The following is a 15,834-nucleotide window of genomic DNA, read 5'->3' as shown; positions in this document are numbered from 1 at the left end:
CTGGGTTGAAAATGGAACTAAGCCTTTCAACACGGATGAAGGAGATTAAACCTACGAGGATGGGATTCGAACCCATGCATGCAGAGCACAATGAATTAGCAGTCCATCGCCTTAACCACTCGGCCACCTCGTCTACATGAGAAACCTGAAATCAGGTGATATGATCTGATGAGGATTTTGACTAGTCTGTGCAATTGAGCTAAAGATTGTGTATCGGCCTCTGGCAAAATGGACCTTATCACATCTCCTACACTGGATAATGTCAAGAGTTAGACTAGCTCAAACCATATCAGAAATGAGCTAATGCTCAGGGTTTTAATAACAGTATTTTTACTAAAGATTGAATGTCGTGTCTGTATTGAAGCCCTGAAAATTGGTTTATCCCAGATAGCATTTGCATTAGTTTGTCTCTAGACATCAGATGACACTGAAGAAGATCAGAAAAGTCCACTCTACCAGAAGCTGCTTTACTATCGGTCATTTAAAACACAAGACACAAGAGTCTTTATATTCACCAATAATTGAAAACACCCCATAGACATCATGATGCAAATGTATAAAACATTTTATTAGTAATAGTGCACAGGGTATTACAAAATAACAGAGCAATAATCAAAGAGAACCGGAATGGGTAGTGAAGGAAGAGGGGAGAGCCCCACGTGACCCAGGAAGTCAGTTTAATAGAAGCAGGACCTGCCAAACAATCTAATATGAGTAGCAGCCAACTATCCATAGAAGGCCCATATAGGAACCAAATAATCCAATGTGCCACTAGTCAATAACCCAAAAACATAGACAATAGCCTTATGTTAGGTCATACATCCGTATAACTAAGGCCTGTGTATGGGAACCTGACATGAAGGCCGGGGTGTGCCACACAGCAGGGCTATAGCCCCAAATGACAAACAAACAGGGGTGCCCAGGCTGTGTAGCTCAACCGACTAGCTATGAGGCTTACCCGTAAGGCAGACAGTCCCGGATCCTGAGGCACGTGGGGACCGACGTCCCAACACGTGTTTCGTCCAATACTTCGTCGGGGGACGGTAATTAAAAAGTGTGAGGAGTGGAGTTTAAAAAGGGGAGCCAATTTGTCACTGGCACGCCCCCATTCCCCATGTGTGCTGTGGTGGGTGGCCGCTACGGAGTGCGCCGCGGCACAGTCTCGGCGGCCGGAAACCGGCTAGACGGGAACTTCCGGTGACGTCACCAATAGTACATCCGGTTTCCCTCCGCAACGAGCGTTACCACGGACGCGATCAGGCGGAAGCCACCACAGCACTACATCAGATGGACCAACACCTTGTGGAACCACCAGTTTAGCCACCAAAATCCCATCATCCACCATATGGTATCTAATGCATAGATATGTATTAGGCAAAGAATGGAAAAATCCCCTAGTGACCACTCTAAAAGGATTATATTACAGGGTATATATGCATTATGCATTATTCGTATATATACACCACAAGTGGTTGCGTACAGAAATGAAAATCCCCCAATAATACCTATAGAGGAGATCTATTACAAAACACATACACATATGCATTATTCATATACAAAACACCAGAGATGGTGCCAATGTGGAAGAGAAACAGAGGAAAAAAGGAGAAGAAAGAAGATAGGCAGACGTCTGCAAAGGAAGAATAAGTATAGGAACATGGACCAAAAATATACATGCTGGTTTCAACATAAAGACAATTCCAGACAGTCCATTTCCATATTGTCTGCCACAATTTCATGACCTCTCAATCCTCTGTTGTTCTGTAGACACATATAGACTTCCATTTCTTCTGGATCGAAATGGATGGCAGGCTCTTGGGGATGGTGGAGGCGGAGGAACAGGTGGGATAGGAGGCGAAGGGGGAGGAGGAGATGCGGGTGGGAGGAGAGGGAAGGGGGGGGGGGGGGAGAGGGGGGGTTATTTGGGGGGGGGGGGGGGGAGGGAAGGGGAGGGGAAGGAGGGGACACAAGGGGGCCAGAAGGTGGAGGTTCATGACAAAAACAGGTCCCTTAAAATTAAACGAAAGAAAAAGACACACTGTTAAAAGAGTCATAGGACCACCAATAAATACAACAAGAAAGACACATCTAAAAGTATATCTAAAGATGCGCAAGAGGGCCTCCTAGTAAAAACACCTGTTGTTCCAACTTTTTACCTCCTCCCCAAGATTCACAAAAACCCAAAAACACCTCCTGGGCGTCCCATTGTCTCTGGCATGGGAGGGCTGTGCGACGTCACATGTAAATTTATTGAATACTACTTACATCCCTTAGTGGAGACGTTGCCCTCTTATGTCAGAGACACTGCTGACGTCCTAAGGAGAGTGGAGGGTCTTACCTTGGAGGAGGAGGCTATCCTGGTAACAATGGATGTGGAGGCCCTCTACTCCAGTATTGGACATCAGGATGGGCTGACCGCCGTGCGATTCTACCTTGATTCGAGTAGTCTCGATGGGTCCTTGTCCGCCCTCGTTTTGGAGCTGTTGGAGTTTGTATTGACGCACAACTTCTTTGTGTTTCGGGACCGGGTTCTTCCTCCAGCGGCGCGGCACTGCGATGGGGGCGGCCTGTGCGCCGTCTTACGCAAACCTCTTTCTCGGATACTGGGAGAGGGAGGTTTTCGGGGACGGCGTGCCGGCGAGCTCCCATGCGCAGTGTTGGCTGCGCTATATTGACGACATCCTGGTCGTCTGGGGGGGAACCGGCTCTGAGCTGGAGGATTTTGTGCGTCGCCTTAACTCCAACAGCTATAACATCTACCTAACTCATCAGGTCGGACCAAGGACCATCGAATTTTTGGACATTCGAATCTCGGTGGAGTCTAGCGGGGCTGTTTCTACTACCATCTTTAGGAAGACTACTTCGGTTAATTCCCTCCTCCATGCCACCTCGAGTCACCCCAGGTCAACGGTGAATGCCATCCCGACGGGCCAGTTTTTGCGGTTACGCAGACTGTGCTCGTCGGATCATGGTTTCGAATCCGAATCAGGGGATATGAGGGAGAGGTTCCTTTTGAGGGGGTATAGTAAGAGGTCCATCAAAAAGGGTTACCAACGTGCCAAACATTCCCAGCGGGATCAGCTCCTCTCTGGGAATGTTATTACTAAATCTACATCTAGTCCAGTGGCGAGATTCATCTCCACTTACTGTCGACAGTGGGACCAAATCAGAGGCATATTAAACAAACATTGGGCCATTCTCCATACTGAGCCCTCCCTTCGTGGTTATTTACCAGAACGTCCTTTGATGACGGCAAGGAGGGGTAGGAGTCTCAGGGACACATTAGTGCATAGCCACTATGTGGCCAAGAGTACCCCCCTTTTTGGATGTGGTCCCCAACGTGTAGGTTGCTACCCTTGCGGTAGCTGCCGTGGCTGCCAGAACATCATCCGAGCTACAACTTTTTGCTCAGCAGACGGAAAGAGGGAGTTTTCCATTCGGGCATATATCTCTTGCAGCACATCTGGCGTAATATACTACGCCACATGTGGCTGCAACAAGATATATGTCGGTCTGACCTCACGTGAGCTCCGAATCCGCACAAGGGAACATGTGCGTGATGTTCTGGCGGCCAAAGAGGCCACCAACCCCGAATCCCTTAAAACGATACCCAGACACTTTAGGGAGGTCCATAATTGTGACCCCACATCCCTGAAGATCCGTGGTATCGACAAGATACACCTGGGTATTCGGGGCGGTGACCTCAAAAAACGGTTGGCACAAGTGGAGTGCCGTTGGATTTTCGTCTTGGGTACTCAGGCTCCGGACGGACTAAATGAACGGCTTTCTTTTGCTTCATATTTATAACGGTTGTCTGTATTCCCACAGTGGTAGTGAGATTCTTACTGCCACAGTGGTGATTTCCTAAATAAGTCCGACTGGTGGGGGGCTGTGCTCCTCCCAGCCGGATTTAGGTGACTCGTAAATTGGTCCTCTGGGTGACTGTGTCCTCCATGTCTGCGCAATAGAGGTGTGAACAATTGCGTAAACCTCTTGCGCATCTTTAGATATACTTTTAGATGTGTCTTTCTTGTTGTATTTATTGGTGGTCCTATGACTCTTTTAACAGTGTGTCTTTTTCTTTCGTTTAATTTTAAGGGACCTGTTTTTGTCATGAACCTCCACCTTCTGGCCCCCTTGTGTCCCCTCCCTCCCCTCCCCCCCCCCCCCCCCCCCAAATAACCCCCCTCTCCCCCCCCCCCCCTTCCCTCTCCTCCCACCCGCATCTCCTCCTCCCCCTTCGCCTCCTATCCCACCTGTTCCTCCGCCTCCACCATCCCCAAGAGCCTGCCATCCATTTCGATCCAGAAGAAATGGAAGTCTATATGTGTCTACAGAACAACAGAGGATTGAGAGGTCATGAAATTGTGGCAGACAATATGGAAATGGACTGTCTGGAATTGTCTTTATGTTGAAACCAGCATGTATATTTTTGGTCCATGTTCCTATACTTATTCTTCCTTTGCAGACGTCTGCCTATCTTCTTTCTTCTCCTTTTTTCCTCTGTTTCTCTTCCACATTGGCACCATCTCTGGTGTTTTGTATATGAATAATGCATATGTGTATGTGTTTTGTAATAGATCTCCTCTATAGGTATTATTGGGGGATTTTCATTTCTGTACGCAACCACTTGTGGTGTATATATACGAATAATGCATAATGCATATATACCCTGTAATATAATCCTTTTAGAGTGGTCACTAGGGGATTTTTCCATTCTTTGCCTAATACATATCTATGCATTAGATACCATATGGTGGATGATGGGATTTTGGTGGCTAAACTGGTGGTTCCACAAGGTGTTGGTCCATCTGATGTAGTGCTGTGGTGGCTTCCGCCTGATCGCGTCCGTGGTAACGCTCGTTGCGGAGGGAAACCGGATGTACTATTGGTGACGTCACCGGAAGTTCCCGTCTAGCCGGTTTCCGGCCGCCGAGACTGTGCCGCGGCGCACTCCGTAGCGGCCACCCACCACAGCACACATGGGGAATGGGGGCGTGCCAGTGACAAATTGGCTCCCCTTTTTAAACTCCACTCCTCACACTTTTTAATTACCGTCCCCCGACGAAGTATTGGACGAAACACGTGTTGGGACGTCGGTCCCCACGTGCCTCAGGATCCGGGACTGTCTGCCTTACGGGTAAGCCTCATAGCTAGTCGGTTGAGCTACACAGCCTGGGCACCCCTGTTTGTTTGTCATTTGGGGCTATAGCCCTGCTGTGTGGCACACCCCGGCCTTCATGTCAGGTTCCCATACACAGGCCTTAGTTATACGGATGTATGACCTAACATAAGGCTATTGTCTATGTTTTTGGGTTATTGACTAGTGGCACATTGGATTATTTGGTTCCTATATGGGCCTTCTATGGATAGTTGGCTGCTACTCATATTAGATTGTTTGGCAGGTCCTGCTTCTATTAAACTGACTTCCTGGGTCACGTGGGGCTCTCCCCTCTTCCTTCACTACCCATTCCGGTTCTCTTTGATTATTGCTCTGTTATTTTGTAATACCCTGTGCACTATTACTAATAAAATGTTTTATACATTTGCATCATGATGTCTATGGGGTGTTTTCAATTATTGGTGAATATAAAGACTCTTGTGTCTTGTGTTTTAAATGCATGTTTGAGTTGTTGCCTATAACCTTTGGATCTCAATGTTATATTTACTATCGGTCAGTAGGAAAAGAGGTGCTGTGGCTTAGTTGGTTAAAGCGCCTGTCTAGTAAACAGGAGATCCTGAGTTCGAATCTCAGCAGTGCCTTCTTTTCATAGTCTCGGTATAGAAGTTTCGATTTTTAAAGGGCACCTTTCATAGTGAGAGACTAATGTCAAATTTGTCTTTCTCACATCTCTGAGATAGTTGAATGAAGGAATTATAAATATGTGCTGTCTAAGTGCTCAGAAGGAAGAAGATGTCATGCGATGTAGGATGGCATCAAGCATGCCAAATAAAAACAGTGGTTTTGTTTTGCCAGATTGAAATGCTTCCATCTCTCCCTGCTAGAAAAGTGTGATAGCTGTCTTCTTGAACAGTGAAAGGGTAAGAGAACAACAAGAACAAAGATGGAAGTCAAAACCATGCATAAACAGCTCAATCCATAGAATGTATTGTTAATGCATCACCTGAACTTCACAGCCAACTTCTCTGCCCAAAAACGTAGAAACCAGACCATAAGATCTGAAGAGCATTTTGATGAGTCTTTGCTTTTTCACTGAAGGTTTTAAGTTGGCCTCTAACGGAGTGGGCCTTATCTCTTCTCCTTCATTGTCTGGTGTCTGGAGTTGGACTAATGCAAACCTTACCAGCCATAAACCAATGCTCAATCTGGCAAAGGAAAACCCACCGTTTTCATTTGGCATGCCTGATGCCATCCTACATCGGATGACGTCTTCTCTTTTTTATGCACTTAGACAGCACAGATTTATGATTCCTTCATTGCACTATCTCAGAGATTTGAGAAGGTCAAATATCCACCGCCTGGGTTGAAAATGGAACTAAGCCTTTCGACACGGAAGAAGGAGATTAAACCGACGAGGATGGGATTCGAACCCATGCATGCAGAGCACAATGGATTAGCAGTCCATCGCCTTAACCACTCGGCCACCTCGTCTACATGAGAAACCTGAAATCAGGTGTTCTGATCTGATGAGGATTTTGACTAGTCTGTGCAATTGAGCTAAAGATTGTGTATCGGCCTCTGGCAAAATGGACCTTATCACATCTCCTACACTGGATAATGTCAAGAGTTAGACTAGCTCAAACCATATCAGAAATGAGCTAATGCTCAGGGTTTTAATAACAGTATTTTTACTAAAGATTGAATGTCGTGTCTGTATTGAAGCCCTGAAAATTGGTTTATCCCAGATAGCATTTGCATTAGTTTGTCTCTAGACATCAGATGACACTGAAGAAGATCAGAAAAGTCCACTCTACCAGAAGCTGCTTTACTATCGGTCAGTAGGAAAAGAGGTGCTGTGGCTTAGTTGGTTAAAGCGCCTGTCTAGTAAACAGGAGATCCTGAGTTCGAATCTCAGCAGTGCCTTCTTTTCATAGTCTCGGTATAGAAGTTTCGATTTTTAAAGGGCACCTTTCATAGTGAGAGACTAATGTCAAATTTGTCTTTCTCACATCTCTGAGATAGTTGAATGAAGGAATTATAAATATGTGCTGTCTAAGTGCTCAGAAGGAAGAAGATGTCATGCGATGTAGGATGGCATCAAGCATGCCAAATAAAAACAGTGGTTTTGTTTTGCCAGATTGAAATGCTTCCATCTCTCCCTGCTAGAAAAGTGTGATAGCTGTCTTCTTGAACAGTGAAAGGGTAAGAGAACAACAAGAACAAAGATGGAAGTCAAAACCATGCATAAACAGCTCAATCCATAGAATGTATTGTTAATGCATCACCTGAACTTCACAGCCAACTTCTCTGCCCAAAAACGTAGAAACCAGACCATAAGATCTGAAGAGCATTTTGATGAGTCTTTGCTTTTTCACTGAAGGTTTTAAGTTGGCCTCTAACGGAGTGGGCCTTATCTCTTCTCCTTCATTGTCTGGTGTCTGGAGTTGGACTAATGCAAACCTTACCAGCCATAAACCAATGCTCAATCTGGCAAAGGAAAACCCACCGTTTTCATTTGGCATGCCTGATGCTATCCTACATCGGATGACGTCTTCTCTTTTTTATGCACTTAGACAGCACAGATTTATGATTCCTTCATTGCACTATCTCAGAGATTTGAGAAGGTCAAATATCCACCGCCTGGGTTGAAAATGGAACTAAGCCTTTCAACACGGAAGAAGGAGATTAAACCGACGAGGATGGGATTCGAACCCATGCATGCAGAGCACAATGGATTAGCAGTCCATCGCCTTAACCACTCGGCCACCTCGTCTACATGAGAAACCTGAAATCAGGTGTTCTGATCTGATGAGGATTTTGACTAGTCTGTGCAATTGAGCTAAAGATTGTGTATCGGCCTCTGGCAAAATGGACCTTATCACATCTCCTACACTGGATAATGTCAAGAGTTAGACTAGCTCAAACCATATCAGAAATGAGCTAATGCTCAGGGTTTTAATAACAGTATTTTTACTAAAGATTGAATGTCGTGTCTGTATTGAAGCCCTGAAAATTGGTTTATCCCAGATAGCATTTGCATTAGTTTGTCTCTAGACATCAGATGACACTGAAGAAGATCAGAAAAGGCCACTCTACCAGAAGCTGCTTTACTATCGGTCTGTAGGAAAAGAGGTGCTGTGGCTTAGTTGGTTAAAGCGCCTGTCTAGTAAACAGGAGATCCTGAGTTCGAATCTCAGCAGTGCCTTCTTTTCATAGTCTCGGTATAGAAGTTTCGATTTTTAAAGGGCACCTTTCATAGTGAGAGACTAATGTCAAATTTGTCTTTCTCACATCTCTGAGATAGTTGAATGAAGGAATTATAAATATGTGCTGTCTAAGTGCTCAGAAGGAAGAAGATGTCATGCGATGTAGGATGGCATCAAGCATGCCAAATAAAAACAGTGGTTTTCTTTTGCCAGATTGAAATGCTTCCATCTCTCCCTGCTAGAAAAGTGTGATAGCTGTCTTCTTGAACAGTGAAAGGGTAAGAAAACAACAAGAACAAAGATGGAAGTCAAAACCATGCATAAACAGCTCAATCCATAGAATGTATTGATAATGCATCACCTGAACTTCACAGCCAACTTCTCTGCCCAAAAACGTAGAAACCAGACCATAAGATCTGAAGAGCATTTTGATGAGTCTTTGCTTTTTCACTGAAGGTTTTAAGTTGGCCTCTAACGGAGTGGGCCTTATCTCTTCTCCTTCATTGTCTGGTGTCTGGAGTTGGACTAATGCAAACCTTACCAGCCATAAACCAATGCTCAATCTGGCAAAGGAGGTTTTCATTTGGCATGCCTGATGCCATCCTACATCGGATGACGTCTTCTCTTTTTTATGCACTTAGACAGCACAGATTTATGATTCCTTCATTGCACTATCTCAGAGATTTGAGAAGGTCAAATATCCACCGCCTGGGTTGAAAATGGAACTAAGCCTTTCAACACGGATGAAGGAGATTAAACCTACGAGGATGGGATTCGAACCCATGCATGCAGAGCACAATGAATTAGCAGTCCATCGCCTTAACCACTCGGCCACCTCGTCTACATGAGAAACCTGAAATCAGGTGATATGATCTGATGAGGATTTTGACTAGTCTGTGCAATTGAGCTAAAGATTGTGTATCGGCCTCTGGCAAAATGGACCTTATCACATCTCCTACACTGGATAATGTCAAGAGTTAGACTAGCTCAAACCATATCAGAAATGAGCTAATGCTCAGGGTTTTAATAACAGTATTTTTACTAAAGATTGAATGTCGTGTCTGTATTGAAGCCCTGAAAATTGGTTTATCCCAGATAGCATTTGCATTAGTTTGTCTCTAGACATCAGATGACACTGAAGAAGATCAGAAAAGTCCACTCTACCAGAAGCTGCTTTACTATCGGTCAGTAGGAAAAGAGGTGCTGTGGCTTAGTTGGTTAAAGCGCCTGTCTAGTAAACAGGAGATCCTGAGTTCGAATCTCAGCAGTGCCTTCTTTTCATAGTCTCGGTATAGAAGTTTCGATTTTTAAAGGGCACCTTTCATAGTGAGAGACTAATGTCAAATTTGTCTTTCTCACATCTCTGAGATAGTTGAATGAAGGAATTATAAATATGTGCTGTCTAAGTGCTCAGAAGGAAGAAGATGTCATGCGATGTAGGATGGCATCAAGCATGCCAAATAAAAACAGTGGTTTTGTTTTGCCAGATTGAAATGCTTCCATCTCTCCCTGCTAGAAAAGTGTGATAGCTGTCTTCTTGAACAGTGAAAGGGTAAGAGAACAACAAGAACAAAGATGGAAGTCAAAACCATGCATAAACAGCTCAATCCATAGAATGTATTGTTAATGCATCACCTGAACTTCACAGCCAACTTCTCTGCCCAAAAACGTAGAAACCAGACCATAAGATCTGAAGAGCATTTTGATGAGTCTTTGCTTTTTCACTGAAGGTTTTAAGTTGGCCTCTAACGGAGTGGGCCTTATCTCTTCTCCTTCATTGTCTGGTGTCTGGAGTTGGACTAATGCAAACCTTACCAGCCATAAACCAATGCTCAATCTGGCAAAGGAAAACCCACCGTTTTCATTTGGCATGCCTGATGCCATCCTACATCGGATGACGTCTTCTCTTTTTTATGCACTTAGACAGCACAGATTTATGATTCCTTCATTGCACTATCTCAGAGATTTGAGAAGGTCAAATATCCACCGCCTGGGTTGAAAATGGAACTAAGCCTTTCGACACGGAAGAAGGAGATTAAACCGACGAGGATGGGATTCGAACCCATGCATGCAGAGCACAATGGATTAGCAGTCCATCGCCTTAACCACTCGGCCACCTCGTCTACATGAGAAACCTGAAATCAGGTGTTCTGATCTGATGAGGATTTTGACTAGTCTGTGCAATTGAGCTAAAGATTGTGTATCGGCCTCTGGCAAAATGGACCTTATCACATCTCCTACACTGGATAATGTCAAGAGTTAGACTAGCTCAAACCATATCAGAAATGAGCTAATGCTCAGGGTTTTAATAACAGTATTTTTACTAAAGATTGAATGTCGTGTCTGTATTGAAGCCCTGAAAATTGGTTTATCCCAGATAGCATTTGCATTAGTTTGTCTCTAGACATCAGATGACACTGAAGAAGATCAGAAAAGTCCACTCTACCAGAAGCTGCTTTACTATCGGTCAGTAGGAAAAGAGGTGCTGTGGCTTAGTTGGTTAAAGCGCCTGTCTAGTAAACAGGAGATCCTGAGTTCGAATCTCAGCAGTGCCTTCTTTTCATAGTCTCGGTATAGAAGTTTCGATTTTTAAAGGGCACCTTTCATAGTGAGAGACTAATGTCAAATTTGTCTTTCTCACATCTCTGAGATAGTTGAATGAAGGAATTATAAATATGTGCTGTCTAAGTGCTCAGAAGGAAGAAGATGTCATGCGATGTAGGATGGCATCAAGCATGCCAAATAAAAACAGTGGTTTTGTTTTGCCAGATTGAAATGCTTCCATCTCTCCCTGCTAGAAAAGTGTGATAGCTGTCTTCTTGAACAGTGAAAGGGTAAGAGAACAACAAGAACAAAGATGGAAGTCAAAACCATGCATAAACAGCTCAATCCATAGAATGTATTGTTAATGCATCACCTGAACTTCACAGCCAACTTCTCTGCCCAAAAACGTAGAAACCAGACCATAAGATCTGAAGAGCATTTTGATGAGTCTTTGCTTTTTCACTGAAGGTTTTAAGTTGGCCTCTAACGGAGTGGGCCTTATCTCTTCTCCTTCATTGTCTGGTGTCTGGAGTTGGACTAATGCAAACCTTACCAGCCATAAACCAATGCTCAATCTGGCAAAGGAAAACCCACCGTTTTCATTTGGCATGCCTGATGCTATCCTACATCGGATGACGTCTTCTCTTTTTTATGCACTTAGACAGCACAGATTTATGATTCCTTCATTGCACTATCTCAGAGATTTGAGAAGGTCAAATATCCACCGCCTGGGTTGAAAATGGAACTAAGCCTTTCAACACGGAAGAAGGAGATTAAACCGACGAGGATGGGATTCGAACCCATGCATGCAGAGCACAATGGATTAGCAGTCCATCGCCTTAACCACTCGGCCACCTCGTCTACATGAGAAACCTGAAATCAGGTGTTCTGATCTGATGAGGATTTTGACTAGTCTGTGCAATTGAGCTAAAGATTGTGTATCGGCCTCTGGCAAAATGGACCTTATCACATCTCCTACACTGGATAATGTCAAGAGTTAGACTAGCTCAAACCATATCAGAAATGAGCTAATGCTCAGGGTTTTAATAACAGTATTTTTACTAAAGATTGAATGTCGTGTCTGTATTGAAGCCCTGAAAATTGGTTTATCCCAGATAGCATTTGCATTAGTTTGTCTCTAGACATCAGATGACACTGAAGAAGATCAGAAAAGGCCACTCTACCAGAAGCTGCTTTACTATCGGTCTGTAGGAAAAGAGGTGCTGTGGCTTAGTTGGTTAAAGCGCCTGTCTAGTAAACAGGAGATCCTGAGTTCGAATCTCAGCAGTGCCTTCTTTTCATAGTCTCGGTATAGAAGTTTCGATTTTTAAAGGGCACCTTTCATAGTGAGAGACTAATGTCAAATTTGTCTTTCTCACATCTCTGAGATAGTTGAATGAAGGAATTATAAATATGTGCTGTCTAAGTGCTCAGAAGGAAGAAGATGTCATGCGATGTAGGATGGCATCAAGCATGCCAAATAAAAACAGTGGTTTTCTTTTGCCAGATTGAAATGCTTCCATCTCTCCCTGCTAGAAAAGTGTGATAGCTGTCTTCTTGAACAGTGAAAGGGTAAGAAAACAACAAGAACAAAGATGGAAGTCAAAACCATGCATAAACAGCTCAATCCATAGAATGTATTGATAATGCATCACCTGAACTTCACAGCCAACTTCTCTGCCCAAAAACGTAGAAACCAGACCATAAGATCTGAAGAGCATTTTGATGAGTCTTTGCTTTTTCACTGAAGGTTTTAAGTTGGCCTCTAACGGAGTGGGCCTTATCTCTTCTCCTTCATTGTCTGGTGTCTGGAGTTGGACTAATGCAAACCTTACCAGCCATAAACCAATGCTCAATCTGGCAAAGGAGGTTTTCATTTGGCATGCCTGATGCCATCCTACATCGGATGACGTCTTCTCTTTTTTATGCACTTAGACAGCACAGATTTATGATTCCTTCATTGCACTATCTCAGAGATTTGAGAAGGTCAAATATCCACCGCCTGGGTTGAAAATGGAACTAAGCCTTTCAACACGGATGAAGGAGATTAAACCTACGAGGATGGGATTCGAACCCATGCATGCAGAGCACAATGGATTAGCAGTCCATCGCCTTAACCACTCGGCCACCTCGTCTACATGAGAAACCTGAAATCAGGTGTTCTGATCTGATGAGGATTTTGACTAGTCTGTGCAATTGAGCTAAAGATTGTGTATCGGCCTCTGGCAAAATGGACCTTATCACATCTCCTACACTGGATAATGTCAAGAGTTAGACTAGCTCAAACCATATCAGAAATGAGCTAATGCTCAGGGTTTTAATAACAGTATTTTTACTAAAGATTGAATGTCGTGTCTGTATTGAAGCCCTGAAAATTGGTTTATCCCAGATAGCATTTGCATTAGTTTGTCTCTAGACATCAGATGACACTGAAGAAGATCAGAAAAGTCCACTCTACCAGAAGCTGCTTTACTATCGGTCAGTAGGAAAAGAGGTGCTGTGGCTTAGTTGGTTAAAGCGCCTGTCTAGTAAACAGGAGATCCTGAGTTCGAATCTCAGCAGTGCCTTCTTTTCATAGTCTCGGTATAGAAGTTTCGATTTTTAAAGGGCACCTTTCATAGTGAGAGACTAATGTCAAATTTGTCTTTCTCACATCTCTGAGATAGTTGAATGAAGGAATTATAAATATGTGCTGTCTAAGTGCTCAGAAGGAAGAAGATGTCATGCGATGTAGGATGGCATCAAGCATGCCAAATAAAAACAGTGGTTTTGTTTTGCCAGATTGAAATGCTTCCATCTCTCCCTGCTAGAAAAGTGTGATAGCTGTCTTCTTGAACAGTGAAAGGGTAAGAGAACAACAAGAACAAAGATGGAAGTCAAAACCATGCATAAACAGCTCAATCCATAGAATGTATTGTTAATGCATCACCTGAACTTCACAGCCAACTTCTCTGCCCAAAAACGTAGAAACCAGACCATAAGATCTGAAGAGCATTTTGATGAGTCTTTGCTTTTTCACTGAAGGTTTTAAGTTGGCCTCTAACGGAGTGGGCCTTATCTCTTCTCCTTCATTGTCTGGTGTCTGGAGTTGGACTAATGCAAACCTTACCAGCCATAAACCAATGCTCAATCTGGCAAAGGAAAACCCACCGTTTTCATTTGGCATGCCTGATGCTATCCTACATCGGATGACGTCTTCTCTTTTTTATGCACTTAGACAGCACAGATTTATGATTCCTTCATTGCACTATCTCAGAGATTTGAGAAGGTCAAATATCCACCGCCTGGGTTGAAAATGGAACTAAGCCTTTCAACACGGAAGAAGGAGATTAAACCGACGAGGATGGGATTCGAACCCATGCATGCAGAGCACAATGGATTAGCAGTCCATCGCCTTAACCACTCGGCCACCTCGTCTACATGAGAAACCTGAAATCAGGTGTTCTGATCTGATGAGGATTTTGACTAGTCTGTGCAATTGAGCTAAAGATTGTGTATCGGCCTCTGGCAAAATGGACCTTATCACATCTCCTACACTGGATAATGTCAAGAGTTAGACTAGCTCAAACCATATCAGAAATGAGCTAATGCTCAGGGTTTTAATAACAGTATTTTTACTAAAGATTGAATGTCGTGTCTGTATTGAAGCCCTGAAAATTGGTTTATCCCAGATAGCATTTGCATTAGTTTGTCTCTAGACATCAGATGACACTGAAGAAGATCAGAAAAGGCCACTCTACCAGAAGCTGCTTTACTATCGGTCTGTAGGAAAAGAGGTGCTGTGGCTTAGTTGGTTAAAGCGCCTGTCTAGTAAACAGGAGATCCTGAGTTCGAATCTCAGCAGTGCCTTCTTTTCATAGTCTCGGTATAGAAGTTTCGATTTTTAAAGGGCACCTTTCATAGTGAGAGACTAATGTCAAATTTGTCTTTCTCACATCTCTGAGATAGTTGAATGAAGGAATTATAAATATGTGCTGTCTAAGTGCTCAGAAGGAAGAAGATGTCATGCGATGTAGGATGGCATCAAGCATGCCAAATAAAAACAGTGGTTTTCTTTTGCCAGATTGAAATGCTTCCATCTCTCCCTGCTAGAAAAGTGTGATAGCTGTCTTCTTGAACAGTGAAAGGGTAAGAAAACAACAAGAACAAAGATGGAAGTCAAAACCATGCATAAACAGCTCAATCCATAGAATGTATTGATAATGCATCACCTGAACTTCACAGCCAACTTCTCTGCCCAAAAACGTAGAAACCAGACCATAAGATCTGAAGAGCATTTTGATGAGTCTTTGCTTTTTCACTGAAGGTTTTAAGTTGGCCTCTAACGGAGTGGGCCTTATCTCTTCTCCTTCATTGTCTGGTGTCTGGAGTTGGACTAATGCAAACCTTACCAGCCATAAACCAATGCTCAATCTGGCAAAGGAGGTTTTCATTTGGCATGCCTGATGCCATCCTACATCGGATGACGTCTTCTCTTTTTTATGCACTTAGACAGCACAGATTTATGATTCCTTCATTGCACTATCTCAGAGATTTGAGAAGGTCAAATATCCACCGCCTGGGTTGAAAATGGAACTAAGCCTTTCAACACGGATGAAGGAGATTAAACCTACGAGGATGGGATTCGAACCCATGCATGCAGAGCACAATGGATTAGCAGTCCATCGCCTTAACCACTCGGCCACCTCGTCTACATGAGAAACCTGAAATCAGGTGTTCTGATCTGATGAGGATTTTGACTAGTCTGTGCAATTGAGCTAAAGATTGTGTATCGGCCTCTGGCAAAATGGACCTTATCACATCTCCTACACTGGATAATGTCAAGAGTTAGACTAGCTCAAACCATATCAGAAATGAGCTAATGCTCAGGGTTTTAATAACAGTATTTTTACTAAAGATTGAATGTCGTGTCTGTATTGAAGCCCTGAAAATTGGTTTATCCCAGATAGCATTTGCATTAGT

The 15,834-nt window shown here is 43.6% G+C and overlaps 13 non-coding genes across 13 annotated transcripts; 8 read left to right on the top strand and 5 right to left on the bottom strand.

The window, feature by feature from the left end:
- Nucleotides 1-5,689: 5,689 nt before the first annotated feature.
- TRNAT-AGU (transfer RNA threonine (anticodon AGU)) lies at nucleotides 5,690-5,763 on the top strand. The gene has a single exon. It is a non-coding gene; the product is annotated as a tRNA-Thr (tRNA).
- A 768-nt stretch (nucleotides 5,764-6,531) lies between these two features.
- TRNAS-GCU (transfer RNA serine (anticodon GCU)) lies at nucleotides 6,532-6,613 on the bottom strand. The gene has a single exon. It is a non-coding gene; the product is annotated as a tRNA-Ser (tRNA).
- A 358-nt stretch (nucleotides 6,614-6,971) lies between these two features.
- Nucleotides 6,972-7,045, top strand: TRNAT-AGU (transfer RNA threonine (anticodon AGU)). The gene has a single exon. It is a non-coding gene; the product is annotated as a tRNA-Thr (tRNA).
- Nucleotides 7,046-7,813: 768 nt separating this feature from the next.
- On the bottom strand, nucleotides 7,814-7,895 carry TRNAS-GCU (transfer RNA serine (anticodon GCU)). The gene has a single exon. It is a non-coding gene; the product is annotated as a tRNA-Ser (tRNA).
- A 358-nt stretch (nucleotides 7,896-8,253) lies between these two features.
- Nucleotides 8,254-8,327, top strand: TRNAT-AGU (transfer RNA threonine (anticodon AGU)). The gene has a single exon. It is a non-coding gene; the product is annotated as a tRNA-Thr (tRNA).
- Nucleotides 8,328-9,527: 1,200 nt separating this feature from the next.
- On the top strand, nucleotides 9,528-9,601 carry TRNAT-AGU (transfer RNA threonine (anticodon AGU)). The gene has a single exon. It is a non-coding gene; the product is annotated as a tRNA-Thr (tRNA).
- A 768-nt stretch (nucleotides 9,602-10,369) lies between these two features.
- On the bottom strand, nucleotides 10,370-10,451 carry TRNAS-GCU (transfer RNA serine (anticodon GCU)). The gene has a single exon. It is a non-coding gene; the product is annotated as a tRNA-Ser (tRNA).
- Nucleotides 10,452-10,809: 358 nt separating this feature from the next.
- TRNAT-AGU (transfer RNA threonine (anticodon AGU)) lies at nucleotides 10,810-10,883 on the top strand. The gene has a single exon. It is a non-coding gene; the product is annotated as a tRNA-Thr (tRNA).
- Nucleotides 10,884-11,651: 768 nt separating this feature from the next.
- On the bottom strand, nucleotides 11,652-11,733 carry TRNAS-GCU (transfer RNA serine (anticodon GCU)). The gene has a single exon. It is a non-coding gene; the product is annotated as a tRNA-Ser (tRNA).
- A 358-nt stretch (nucleotides 11,734-12,091) lies between these two features.
- On the top strand, nucleotides 12,092-12,165 carry TRNAT-AGU (transfer RNA threonine (anticodon AGU)). The gene has a single exon. It is a non-coding gene; the product is annotated as a tRNA-Thr (tRNA).
- Nucleotides 12,166-13,365: 1,200 nt separating this feature from the next.
- TRNAT-AGU (transfer RNA threonine (anticodon AGU)) lies at nucleotides 13,366-13,439 on the top strand. The gene has a single exon. It is a non-coding gene; the product is annotated as a tRNA-Thr (tRNA).
- Nucleotides 13,440-14,207: 768 nt separating this feature from the next.
- Nucleotides 14,208-14,289, bottom strand: TRNAS-GCU (transfer RNA serine (anticodon GCU)). Its single transcript has one exon. It is a non-coding gene; the product is annotated as a tRNA-Ser (tRNA).
- A 358-nt stretch (nucleotides 14,290-14,647) lies between these two features.
- TRNAT-AGU (transfer RNA threonine (anticodon AGU)) lies at nucleotides 14,648-14,721 on the top strand. Its single transcript has one exon. It is a non-coding gene; the product is annotated as a tRNA-Thr (tRNA).
- The last annotated feature ends 1,113 nt before the right edge of the window (nucleotides 14,722-15,834 follow it).

This window comes from Anomaloglossus baeobatrachus, chromosome 7 (genome assembly GCF_048569485.1).
Source record: "Anomaloglossus baeobatrachus isolate aAnoBae1 chromosome 7, aAnoBae1.hap1, whole genome shotgun sequence".
Taxonomy (NCBI): Eukaryota; Metazoa; Chordata; class Amphibia; order Anura; family Aromobatidae; genus Anomaloglossus; species Anomaloglossus baeobatrachus.
The sequence above is the reverse complement of the archived record's forward strand: the minus strand, read 5'-3'. Positions and strand labels throughout refer to the sequence as shown.